The sequence below is a fragment of the Oreochromis niloticus genome, linkage group LG16, assembly GCF_001858045.2.
Source record: "Oreochromis niloticus isolate F11D_XX linkage group LG16, O_niloticus_UMD_NMBU, whole genome shotgun sequence".
Lineage (NCBI taxonomy): Eukaryota > Metazoa > Chordata > Actinopteri > Cichliformes > Cichlidae > Oreochromis > Oreochromis niloticus.
The window spans coordinates 15,452,431-15,466,266 of record NC_031987.2 but is presented as its reverse complement, the minus strand read 5'-3'; the positions used below and the strand labels follow the sequence as shown (position 1 = coordinate 15,466,266).

The window sequence follows — 13,836 nt, the reverse complement described above, 5'->3', positions numbered from 1 at the left end:
GAATATCAAAGTAGAGGGAAATGAATTGGGAATATTTAAAATGCAAAGAAATTCTCTTGTTTCAAAGACTGCAATATCAGACGGTTCAGGGATGGTGGGAGAGGGCTAGTCATCTGTGTCGGTGAAGAATTCCATTCATCCCAACAAGGCTCCTTAAGATACAACTGAAGTATAGTATTTTGACATTTCTGAAGTGAAATAATTATTGCCTTTAAAGACCAAGGAGAGGAAAGAGAGAGGAGATGAAAGATAAAAGGTTGGAACTAAAGAGAACATTAGGGTGGTGAGAGGGAAGGCAAAGCACAGAGACCAGCCACATAAATAGTCATGAAATGAGAACTTTTTGCTTTGTATTGGAGTTAAGGAAGAAACATTCAGCGAGAGGCCAACAGGGCAGACTAAATAATCCTTGACTGAGCCTCCCATTTTGAATCCCATATTAGCAGACCAGATTTTAATGTAAATATGCCATTACACTGTCATTACAGTGATCAGACAGCATGGCTTACAGGTCAGCCCAGCCACTGTTAATTTTGCAGGCAAAAGCTTTTTTTCTGTCTTTTGAAATGTTAATAACTTTCTATTAGTTAATGTAGCGTGACTAAAATTCAAATTAGACATAATTTATTTTAATATCTGTGACTAGCTTGTCTGACCATTTAGCAATGGTCTCCCGCTGAATATAACACTCTAAATTGTGGTAATTTGCATTGGATGGTTGAGGCACGCCTTGTCTCGCTGTTGTGCTGTTGCGAAGTCAAGGATCATTCATTTTTGCTCCTCGAGGTACAAACATCTAGAATTGAATAATGCCATTCGGCACGTTTAACACATTTGCTTTTGCAGGGGGTGTAATTCCTACAGTTGAAATAAATAAAAGACTTGTGGATTCACTTTGAGTTTCAGAGCAACTGACAAACTGTAATAGGCAAGCTTGTGTGTTTCTTTGAATAAGTAGAATACCCTGTTAAAGCCCGTAGGGGGAAACCTGCTTCTCAGATCCTAAATCCCCTCACTTGGTCCACTCTGAAGCACACTGGACAGAGCGCACTATATATCTGAGCCACTGACTTAATTACGCCACATTTTAAACTTTACCTATGCCAAATAATGGTCTGGGGTTTATATTAATATATACACCATGAGTTAAACTAAATGAAATGCCTTTAAAGGTAATGCAATACAGTGCAACCAAAAATTAAGACCAGTTATTTTTGACATAAAAAATTGGCTTTTAATCACAAATATTCAGATTTTTTTCTTTTTCTTCTCTTTTTTTTAATCTTAAAAAGTTGCCCAATTTGTGCCTAATCAAAGATTTACTTTTTGTCTTTTCTTCTCAGTGCTCATTATTTTTTATTACTTTTGGACACAAAGGACCTTACAGTTCTCTAAACACTTTACAATCTAACACTCATTTGCCTATATAGCTACAGTTTGTCTCTTCCAGTTTATTGTGAAAACTGGTTAACACCAAAGTCCTCTACATCTGTCCTGGTTCCTTTTATCCTGCTGTTATAATTTATAAGTACATGTGCTATTTTTGTCTGACATGGAGACAAGGTGACAAAGCAGAATATGTCAGTTTTCCTACTTAAGTGCGAAGTTGTAAACTAACAGATTTTCTGTTATCATATTTTATGTTTTAGATACTACAAGCTGTAAAAACACGTGGCTTTTTTTTTACTGTGTAGCCATACATACTACAGCACATTAGTTATATTATTTAAGCCAATTAATTATCAGTTCTTCTGAAAATAGCTTTGAAGTGAGTAAAATTATTACTTACCATTTATTAAAATGGACAGAAAACAAATATAGTTAGGGTTAAGAAGAGCAATATAAGGCACCTGAAATTCTGTCAGTGAGTTATTATATTCTCATCACTGTTATTGGTTAAAAATCTGCAAAACATTACACTGAAAACTTGCTCATAAAACTCTGTATTATCTGTAGCTTTTTATTCTTTTAAAGGACTGGAAATGTGCCAAGAGATCAGGTGATGAGTTGGGGGGAAAAATGCAAATTATTATTTGAAATGTCAGCAGAGCTTTCAATTAATCTGATTTTCTCATTCACACACTTTCATAAAATGTTTCCAGTGGTAGAGGGTGACTCTCCACACTCAGTACAGAAAGTGGTGGAGGAGTATTGGAGAAGTCCAGCTGATTGGAAACATCTGGGTGATTGTAGGGAGCACTCCCACATCATCCAGCGTTGGCTGAGATTTGACAGTGCCCTCTGAAGTGACAGCTTTGACCTCGGCCAGTGTGCATGCGTGCAGCTGCCAGAGACCGGTCTGGCTGAAAAAGAGGACAGAGCCAGACGCTCTAGGCGCTGGATGGTACTGCTGCGTTTGATGGGAGCTCTGTTGACAGCCAACGTTGCAGCAGGAGTAAAATACAACCAGCCTGTTGGTACCAAAAAAGTGACCATGCAACAGCTTTTCAAAATATTTGGGACACATTCTTCAGATGTATGCCACAGTTTGTTGTTTTCTTTATGATTAACTGCACAGAGTCTTTCTTGTTCTCTCCAGAGGAAAAGCTAAAGATATATAACACAGTCACTGTGTGTCGATATCAACGTGTGGCTCCATGTCGCTGAAATATATGGTATACTCTTTTATTCGCCCTCTAGAAATGTCATGATATATTTTCACAGAATATTTAATGGGGGGTTTTTTTGTTTGGTTCTTTTTTTTTTGTTCCCTTGTACAACTAAAATGCAGCATTTTAAAATCTGTTAAGTTCTAGCAGATGTACATTGTTATTCTAAACAGCTATGCCTGTGAGAAGCAAAAACACTGAAGGTGGAGAATATATTGTAGATCTTACCTGCCTGACAAGCAACACATTGTAGCATTTTTTTTAAAGACGAGTAAAACATGTTTGCGTTCACAAAAAGACATCATTGTCATAAATGCTGAAGAAGCAATTACATTTATTTGAATTTCTTTCTATTTTTGCAAACACTGGCATATTGAAACATGTCATTAGATATTTTAGCTCAGCATCACCACATAATGGCATTAATATTAATGTTTATGGTAATGTGCTTTTTTTTTTTTTTTGAAGAGGAACACTTATTCATGTTTGATTCATTAATATAATGAATGCAAGGAGTGATCAGATAATATGTTCTTGCGTCCTTGATATGCAACAAGGAGTATTAGACTGCCTTAAATTCGAGATAGGTATGCCTAATCCGTATTAATCTGTACTAGAATATGGAAGCTATAAACTCAGTGAGAAAAGACTGCAGAAAACCTACAATGTTATAGATTAAACAAAACAGAGTGAAATGGAGTTCATTTGCTTCACCCTCCTCTTTTCAGAGGAGCTAAACTGCTTACCATTATTCAAAGATATCTTTTAAATAAGGCCCAAATATGCGGGTGAAACCAATTTAACGAGTGGCCACCAAAGACGTTTGTCAAAATGATCTATATTGAGATTTTGACTGTGTAAGCCTCTTATCATAACCACTATAAAACACACATCATTCTGTTTCAGGACTGAATTTCAGAGATATGAAAATACAATAAATGTGACATTTTAAAGCTTGGCTTACTTGTTAATTACGAAACCATTTAAAATTGAACTTTAGGAACTTAGTATGTGCATTTGTGTTGAGGAATGAGATTCACTCTGAAAAGGGAAAGAATCCCAGCTAATGTGCTCCACCAGAGATCAACTAAAGGTCTGGTACTGCAGGTCATTTGACTTAACTGCAAGTTAAGTTGCATTCCAGGTGCTTTGCTCATTTAAGCGACTCGGAACCCCTGTTCTTTTTATTTTTTTAGGTAAAATACAAAATCGTTTGTGTTGTCTGCATTCCCTCATTATTTAATGTTGGCTGCATGAAAGACGTTACAGTAAATGCAACAAAAGATTGAAAGGAAAGCACATTTGCGTGAAGCTGGAGACAATAAAGACAATACCACTCAAGTGGAAGAGCTTAATTACCTCAAAGAAAAACAAATTAATGCTTCCGCTTTAATTGTCTGCTGATCATCGGCACAGAAGAAAGAAATCGCTGCACACCTTGTTCAACAGCTGCATGCACCATGATACATCATGTGTAGGTGTCTTCTACTTAAACATTAAGCTGGGGCACAGTGTTGCATCTTTATCGGGCATTCTGACACTTACAAATTCTGACAACAGATGGTGCAGCTATGTTTTGTGCCTTAATTACAAATTTAACATTAGCAGTTATTCTCGTGTCAAATGTAACAAAAACAATCTCTTATCTATCAATAAACCCTTTCGATGAGTTTAATATAGCTGGTCAAATATCTGCTAATGAGCTGCTACGAACCTGACAGCCACTGTGGATGTCTCTGTATCGTTTTTTAAAGGATCGCAATGCAAATTCGGCTGCTCGCACTAATAAATAAATCTCATTTCTTTAAATTGTCATGTGGAACAATTGTGTACTCTAAGCCAATGCCAAAAATCTGATACTTTGTGCTGCATTCTTTACTTTGTGTCTTTACACTTACTGTGTGGCTTATTAGGGTCTCTGTCTCGTTCAGTAAACACTGCACACTCCACACACAACATGGTAAAGATGGATGAGCAACACTCCTCGGTTACTACAGCCACATTTATTTAGAAACAGTGGGGAGAGTTTTGGAGGTGAGGAATAATTCTAGCCAGCGGTTGGTGCCCAGTTTGAGAAAGAGGAGGAGGACCACCATGGGGCACCTGACAGTGATGAAGAGCATGGGCACATGCTGGCAGATTCATCTTGAGCCACAGTGAGAGAGGGAGAGAGGGTTAGAGAGAGGTGGTGTGTGTGTTTGAGAGAAAGAGAGGGAGTGAGAGAGAGGGAGGAGGAGGAGAGTTGAAGCTCAGGAAAGGGGGTGGGTGGGGGGTAGACAATGGCTGAACACAGGTTTAACAAAAAAAGCAGCATAGAGTGTTGTCTTTGAGGTTTGTTCTTCAGCAGCAGGTGCTGTAACTCTCTGCAACCTGCAGGAAAGAGTGAGGTGGAGAGTGAGAGGAAGAGAGGGAGACAGCGAGAACACAACAGAGAGAGCTCGAGATTTGATATGCCTTCCAAATTGACACAGGGCTTTCAAAATATTACCTGCTACTTGGCCGGTGTTGGTCAATTACCTGACATTTCTCAATTCTTTTATTCTCCACTTCCTCCACTGTGTCCCCAGTGTGGTATTGTGATAGGGCTGATGCTGATCAGAGTCCCTGGCTCTCTGCGGACCAGCCAGCTGTCAGACAGGAGCTGATCTGTGTGCTGGGAACCCAGCGATGTAAAAGAGAGCATGCCTTTGATAACTGGGAGATGCGCCCTTCTAGTTTGTATTTATGTATTCAAGCTGCCCTCTGCTGTTCGCATTACCAATGACAGGAGATGGAACAAAGGGATATCACAAAGTTTTGCATGAAATCACAACTATTATGTCCAAAGTCTGACACGTGAAATATTTAGCATCTTCAGCTTTCTTTCCTGTTCTTTAGCTTGATTCACGATTTTTAAAAAATATTGTATTGAGCTCTGTTAAGCTTCTATTACTGTGTGTCACAGTTACTTGAGTGTAGAGCAATCAAAAGGCACGTGACACTTTACACCTGTTATTCTTCATGTGATTGGCAACACTGAGGTTGAAGAGGTGGGTAATATAAACATAAAGTGGAATCTACACAGCTGGTAAAGCTTTCCTGGTATTTTCAAGCGTCAGAAGATCTGATATTAGTGTTGTATACATATAGAGCTTCCCAGTGTTAAACAGTCACATTTTTTATACATTTCAGCAAAGCTATGTCCTTTATAACAGAAATGAAACATGTAAAATAATATTCCACCAAGCAAAAATTCATTGAGTTTGATTAACAAAGACTTTTTTTCTGCCAATTTATCTTTGCCCCTAGTCCATTAAATATTTTTTCTATGACAACTAGATTATTACTGTTATTTCACAAATGTGCAGGCTGAATGATAATATGTTCCTGAAATGCAAGTGGCCCATATGCTAACGAGGGCAAAATATTTCCCCTTCACATTAACATATAATCTGAATTCGGTTACCTGACACAATTGCAGAGATCAACACTGTTGATGTGTCAGCTACATGTATGTGTTGGTACGTAAAATAGGCTGCACTGAAAGTCAAGTGGATGTTAATGCCCCACAGACCCGTCAGTCTGATTTCCCTCATAACGCAGGAGAGCATTTGTGCAATAGCTCTCCTTACATCTTTTAAGAGAAAATTGTGGAGTTTAACCTCCCAATATTATCTCTCCTTTTTTCTTTGTGCAGGGAACAGGCGTATATCCACAAGGAATTTGGCACAGTCCACACAGTCAAGACGCTGATAATCCTAAGTCTTTGACTGCTGATAAGACAGCCAATTTAACATAATTATAAACCAGTAGTATGAATAGTAACGATTCATTAATTTAGAGGAAGAAAATTCATATCTAGCATTTACTCACAATTATCACCCATGATAATGATTTCATTAAATCCTGCTTAGTTTTTGGCATTATAACATACTTGTAATTACAATTTAAAAAGGGGTTTAATATAATAAAATGCTAGATTGCAAATTAAAGGATGTCTGTACTGCATTAGAGAGGTGAGGCTGACAAATCCCTCTTTCAAAACAAATGCTGTTGACCAACACTATTATTACCTCCACACTTAATTACTTTTTTTGCTTTTTGATTTAATTGCTTCAATAAAAATAATCTATAACGCTTTTTAAATTACACTTTCCGAGTGACCTATGTAAAGAGAATTTTATTATGTGAGCTCGGTAATTACCCTGTCACAGTCCAGTTAGGGGCTATTGTCTAGCTATCCTTTGCGTAGCTCTTACTGGCATGACCAGCATGCTTAACTACCTATTTAGTGAGCTCATAACTTTTCCAATAGTTGCACAATGTTCAAAGCACAGGCGCATTTGCTATTATGTAGACATTATGTAGAGAAAGAAAGAAAGATAAAGGCAAAAAAACAGCAAGCACAGCCCTGCACAAACACCTTTTAATACTGTGTGTGTGCAATACCCAGTGAGGGTTTGGAAAGGAAATGACAGAAGTGAAACAACATCAGAAACATGCTGCATGTTGTGTCAGGTGCAAGGTTTTTCTATTTATAAATTCAACAGTGTAAATGCTGAAATAATTTTAACTGACTGATGTTGTGTTGCTAATGAGCTGCTAGTACATACACAATAATTGCTTAAGCATAACAAAGTGCTTAAGTGTTATGTTATTGTATTTTGTGTTACTCTTATATGACTATACATTTTATAATCTGCACCTATAAAAAATATATATATATTTCACCAATCTCTTTTCAGAGTCCAGTACTCTTTGAATACAGAAAATGATTAAACAGAATCTCTAAACTGTTAACAGAAGTTATTAGTAACGTCATTTTCTAATATTCTGATGCTATTAAATAAAGACAATAGTTTCACATGTATTGAGACTGATAAAGAACCACAGTCATAAATGAACCACTCAGTGGGTATCAAAGTAATTTTCTGTTTACTGTGTTCTGTACACGTTCATTTTCCAGCCCATCCCCCCACCGACTGACTACACGCTGCCCCTTTCTTTGTCTGGGTGGCCTTGTCATCCAGTTTCCAGCAGCCATGGCCTCTACTATTCCTCCAGTAGGTTAACAGCCGCTTCTCTTGAAAACGTGTTTTCCAAGATACAATACAAAGAGATATATTAAATTAACAATTTTTTTCCTTATAGCATGTGGATATGTGGTTTAATTATATGAGCTTCTCAAGGCTTTAGCGCTCCACTTACATAAAGCACAAATGTATATGCAATATTTAAAGACTGATGAAAAAAATAAATACATAACTATACCACGAGACAACTTCTACTGATTTCTCAATTATTAGGGTCCTACTTTTTCTGCTGGTAGTGTTCCACAATATATTTGTGCTTCTTATTAAAAAATAAGTTGGGTAAACAAGTATCAATGTACAAAATTAATAATCAATTAAGTACCAGTTTTTGTGTTCCTCTTAGCTACAATATATATATGTTTATATGGGGCTATATAGTAATACTAGCACTGGTCATGTTGAAAGCAGACTTTCAAAGACATTTTAAATTGCCAGCTGTACTATAAGACAGCCACAGAAACGTAAAGCCTCAAAGCAGACGCTATATCGTCCTCAGAATCTCTGAGTGAGTGTTGAGTGGGGAGCAGTGGAACAGCCTTGGGACTGGGGGCCTTCTTCATGCTGGCTTGCCGGAGAGCTGCCCAAAGCATGGACAATTAGAGGGGTCCCTGGTGCCTCTTTGCTCTCTGTGCGCCTGGTGGGCTGCTCTGTAAGGCACCGGGGGGCTCAAGGAACTGACTGGGTTGGCTTGGCTGGCTGGGCCAGAGGCATAGAGCTGGGGGAGGCCTGATCTCAATAATCCCTTTGCCCCAAGAGGCTGTCACACCACTCACACTGCTGGAAGCAAGAATGGAAATGGACCGAGGGCTTTCTGAAGCTTTTACCTGCTTGAAGAGCTCATCATTGAGAGACAGAGACATACTGAGAACTCAATGTGCTTCAAACACAGAGACAAGTTGTTTTTATAAAACTGAACCAGCGCCATTGGCTTGACACTCAGCACTGTAAAACATTCATCTCTCTTTTTATTAAGGTGCAGAAATTTAATTTTATATACTCTAGATTGACCTTCTGCTGAAGTAGTTTGAAGCAATTTTCATTTTTTCATCTACAGAAATAGAAAACTAATGTTTTGTACCACAGACATCTTCACCTCTCGTGAGATCTGAGACTCGTCTACTAAAAGGATGTTGAGGAAAAGAGCAATAACCCTGTCACAATGCTTCTCCACAGCCATCCTCTGCTTTCATTAATGTTCAATTTCTTCTTAAAATTCCCTAGACTATGGCATAATCTATTGGCCTGGTGGAGTATATATGATGTAGAATCACCTTGTTGTACAACTTAAAGTGAGCTGTCCCATATGAATATGGCCACAGTCAAAACCATTGGCCTAATTAGACCGACATGCCTCCGAATGTGAGGGAAAACTTAGTGCAAATGGATAAAGGTCTTTCAGCACTGTGCCGCTGGCTGTCTCAGTCCCTTAATGTATTACCACCTGCACCCACAATCAGCACAGGAACATTTAAATGACTGCGATTCAGAGGAGACCAAGCTCCAAACTGGTGGGTAACACATGAGAGGTGATTTAAGATATTGGCTGTAATGAAGCTGACCGTTGGCAGGTCTGTTCTGAATGTGATGGGGAAAATTAGGGGCGGGAACAGGTCAAAGACATACATATACTGAGGGCAAGGCAGCAAATGAAATGCAGAGTAGAAGTCTACAGTCCAATATGCTGTTTACTTCGTGTCACGTAAACATCAACCACTGTGAGCTTTGGGTGTCTGTAAAGATGATAAAATCAATGTTTTGTGTTTGTTTTCTAACAGCTGGAGTATATTGTGGTGTTCCCGTCTTATCACCTCTGACTGCTCTCTTCCCCAACATCAGCCCTCCCTTTTATAGACTCCAACACAAACATAGAAACAAACAGCCTTCCATGAGGTCGAAAATAACACATTGTCTGCAGCCGTTTTAGGAGCAGGAATATGTTTCATTCTATATTTCTAAATAATAAATAACCCAAAGCAAACACATAATAAAATGATCAAAAGTGTCAGACCACATTAGTTTATGATCTGTAAAGGCAGAAAGCTCAAACTGCAAATAATGGAAAATGGATAGTATGTGGAGGTAGAGCATGAGGACATGGAAGACAGGCAACATATGGGTACGGCTTCTCAGAATGATGGCTGCTAACTGATCCTTGTGATTGTGATTGACAGACACTGACCACCACTCTACTGGCCCTGGCTTCTCCACACTGCTGAGCACAGCAGGTAGTGTGAAGGCTCGCTGAGATTCCCAATAAAATGGACATTACAGGGATAAACAACAGCCGGCCTCACAGAGGTGAATGTTGGGCACGTAGCACTCCTCCATCACACAATGTACCAGGGTTCACTGACTCTGCACTGTTTCGGGATTGCAGAAGAGAGAGCCACACTCAGGCAAACATCTTATTGAGAAAACTGAAATGACCAGTGGTTCTGTGAAGATATGCTCTTCGCTCAGACAAGAGTTCACCCAAACAGAAGAGTGAAAATCAGATACTGTAGCAGTAGTGTTGTTGTACCGTGATGTTAAAGATAAGTATGCGTAATTTAATATACATGGAACTGGGTTTTGGTTTTTTTTAATGGTAAAAGGGAAAAAAAATAACTGCTAGCTTCAATTTCTTTGTCAGGTGCGACTGTTAAAAGCATGCTTTAAATAAGTGTTTGCTGTTTGTCCTTGAAAATGGTTCAGCAGTATTCATATGGTTTCCAAAAATGAAAGTATATGTATAATGTGGGTTACATAAGTGTCATCTTTACCTGGTAAATATTCCCACGAGCAATGAGAATAAAGGCTCAAAGCCATTTACATCCCTAATTTTCACATCCATTAAATAGATGAATGCTTTGATACCATTACAGTGTTTATCTACAGTCCCTAGGGATTCATTAAAGTGAACACTCCTTTCAAAATATAATCTATTGCTTAATTAAACTTCCCAAATATGAAATTTGAACCCACATATCTGGAGAGAAGTTACTGCTTTGTTTTTCCCTCATTTGCACAATATTTTAATGAACAAGTTGCTAAGATATATTGCCATTTGCATGTAAATAAAGCTTTTCCTCAAGCACTTAACAGCTTTGATTTGGATTATATGCATTGTTTTTTGCACTGCTTCTTTTTTTTAAATACTGTGTGTGAATGTGTGTGTGCATGTGTAAATTTTGTGCGCTGAATGAACCTCCCAAGAATAGGAACGCGAGCCCACTGACTGCTTTGTAAATTTCACAGCTTCTAGCTCTGAAGCACATCATTACAATGTGTGAAATTTTAATCAGAGATGTTGTGAAGAAACAGAGATCAGCCGACGAACATAATTAATGTCCTCTGTCATAGAGATTATGATGGCAAATTTGAATGTGCAAGTGTTTTAAAGAGCAAGGGGAAATGCATTAACTAAATTACATAGCATGACATGAATAAGCCATCATGCTTTTCTGTCAGTTTGTGTATGCTCAGATATCCTTTATTATATAGGATGCCATTACTTCCCTTTTAATTGAACAGTGTTTTGTTTGGCACAGGCCTACTGAACTTTGCATCAGTCATGCATAAATTTTATGCATGGCTTCCTCATACGTGTCCCAATCAAAGCAGATTTACAAAGAGCAAGACGCAACACGTGACTGGGTGTAGGTTGAACATGTGATGAGCCAAAACAGGAATCAAGAAGAAAAAAAGCTTTTGGGTGCTTAAATTAATTTTAAATAAACTCTAAAAGCACTTTAAAATAGAATTATGATGATAACTTATCTATAAATGGGTTAATAAAATATTTCATTGCTATACTAAGCCACAGCTTTATTGTAAGAGTTGCTGTTGCCAGGACAATTTGTTTTATAATGCTTACTTGCTCATTAAAATGCAAATTGTGCATATGCTTTCATTTTCCAGTACAATAATCCAGACTCAGACTGTTTATCCAATCATCAACTTCACTATAAAGACAAGCTGGGGTTTACAGGGTGCTGCCGCTAAGACCAGGCATATGCACGGACAAATGCACCCACTTGCCCTCGCGCACACATATCCACACACTCATACACATACAAAAATTTATATAGTTTGAAGTTTAGTGCAAAAGTACTCAAAGTACTTCAGAACTATACTTGACTGAAGCATAATTCAGTACTCACTGTGAAGGACCAAGTTTTATGCAATTCTGGAAATATTTGTGCATTTCACGAGTCCTGCAAAATAGTTTTTTCTCTTAAAATAGAGGTTGTTCATTTGAAGAGTCCTAGCAATCGCATTTTGTGCCGGTGAGAGAAAATAAGCAAAAGCTGGCCCAATGCATAATGACATGCAGAGAGATAATGCCGCTAAGTTATCCCAGTGGTCACATTGTGGGTGTCGTTAATGTGCTGTTAATGTGTGTATGAGAGACAGAGCGAGTAAGAGAGTTGCTGCAAGGAAAGACTGCACACCTGGCATTCTGCCCAACAGTTGCCAAGGCCATACTCTTGTTTCTGTCACCACCGTTTGTTTCACAAGCTTCCTAATCAATTGGAATGCAGCCCCTGAAATAGAACTTGGCACCAGACTCAACTCCTCTATTGTGCCTGCTGGTCAATGCTCAGAGAATACCACCCGTCACTCATGTCACTTTCCAATTTCCCCCTTTAACATGGAAAGTGGGGAAGACATTAAACAAATTTTACATTATTGGCCTGCCAGCTTGTAAGAGGATTCCTACTGTACAACAATTTACTCTGGAATTGTTTGCAGTGAGTGTTCTGCCAGGTGTGTGTCCTTTTTTTGCGTATGGTTGACAAGCAACATTAATGAAATCAGAGCTGATGGCATCAAGAATAAAGTGGACCGCTTAGGTTGGCTAGTGAACACTCCCCACGGGCCGAACTGGAGAAACCTGAATTCATTCTAATTTGCTTAAGACAGCAATGAGTGGGATACACACTCAAGTACACTGCCATTATTTCATTTGATACACTATCAGGCACTGCGATTAAATTTGCCGATTTCTCTCGGAATGAATAAACAGCGGATAAACAATCCCCAGCAGGAAACTTGAAAACTGATAGGTCACTGCCTTCATGACACGCCACTGCATCAGCCTCTGCATGTTGACATGTGTTCCCCATGCTAATCAAGGGCAGTCTGCTTCTCGCCATCTCCTTCTTGGCCTGCCAACAGATTCATCTCTGGCTGGGTTAAACAGGAATAAAAACACATTAGTGTCATGTTAAACTGATAGAGCAAAGTGTCTGGATTGGCACTGCACAATGGTAAAAGTCTGAATGTGTATTGATTTGTGCTACATAAATCTTGTTTTCTGTCTGAGTTAGTGAATCAGTTGTGACCCCTAGGGTTAACAAACATTGTTGAGGCTTTCAGCTGGCGTGTGAGCCAACAACGCCCATGCATTGCAATAGCCATGCCCCATCTTGTCATTTCTCAGCCTGCCTGGCTTTACTAATTGCTGGCAATCAACAGACAATATGATGGGGCTGAAAGAGGTGGTGGGTTTCTTGTGGTTTTTGGCTCTAACAAGGAGGTTTGAGGCTCCTGCAGCCAAAAACTATCAACAATGGATGTGAATTGGTCAGCAGGAGTCTGTGAGTTACAACCTGCATTAATTGGCATAAGGGCATCCAACATGGTTAGTGCCAGATCACATTAAGCTGGTGAGATTTGACTCAGTAAACTTCCACAAAGGCAAATCCCTTGTTACAGTGACCGAATGATACTATAGTGTGTAAATTTAACTACATATCTAATGCTCCGTGAAAGACAAAAGAGAAACTTTGTGTAAAACTATATCAGCAGCTGAGTAATATACATCTACTGGGGAAACTAGGACACAACAGCTATGTCTTTATAAAAGACGACCATTAGCTGTAGAGGAGCTGAAAGCAACAAGGTAAACAATATGTAGGTTGAGCAATATGAAGGCTGCTATATTCGAAAGGTCCCCTACTGTGTGGACATTTTCTTTCATTGTTGTTGTTGTTTTAATAAATCACAGAGACAACAGGTGTTAAATTGCTTAATCTTTCAGTAGTATATGAAACCCATTTGTTTGTGGGCTAGGAAGATTACCATTGAAAAAGTAATTACATTATTTCAGGTGCTATTATCATCATTTATCTTTCTGACATTTAAAGACTTACTAAATGCCAAACTGCTCC

At 38.6% G+C, this 13,836-nt stretch overlaps 1 long non-coding RNA gene across 1 annotated transcript; it reads right to left on the bottom strand.

Annotated features, from left to right (window-relative positions):
* Positions 1 to 3,913: 3,913 nt before the first annotated feature.
* On the bottom strand, positions 3,914 to 12,008 carry LOC102079193 (uncharacterized). Its single transcript, XR_266311.4, has 3 exons — positions 11,824 to 12,008; positions 5,098 to 5,262; positions 3,914 to 4,979 (listed from the first exon to the last, which is right to left on the bottom strand). It is a non-coding gene; the product is annotated as an uncharacterized LOC102079193 (long non-coding RNA).
* Positions 12,009 to 13,836: the final 1,828 nt, after the last annotated feature.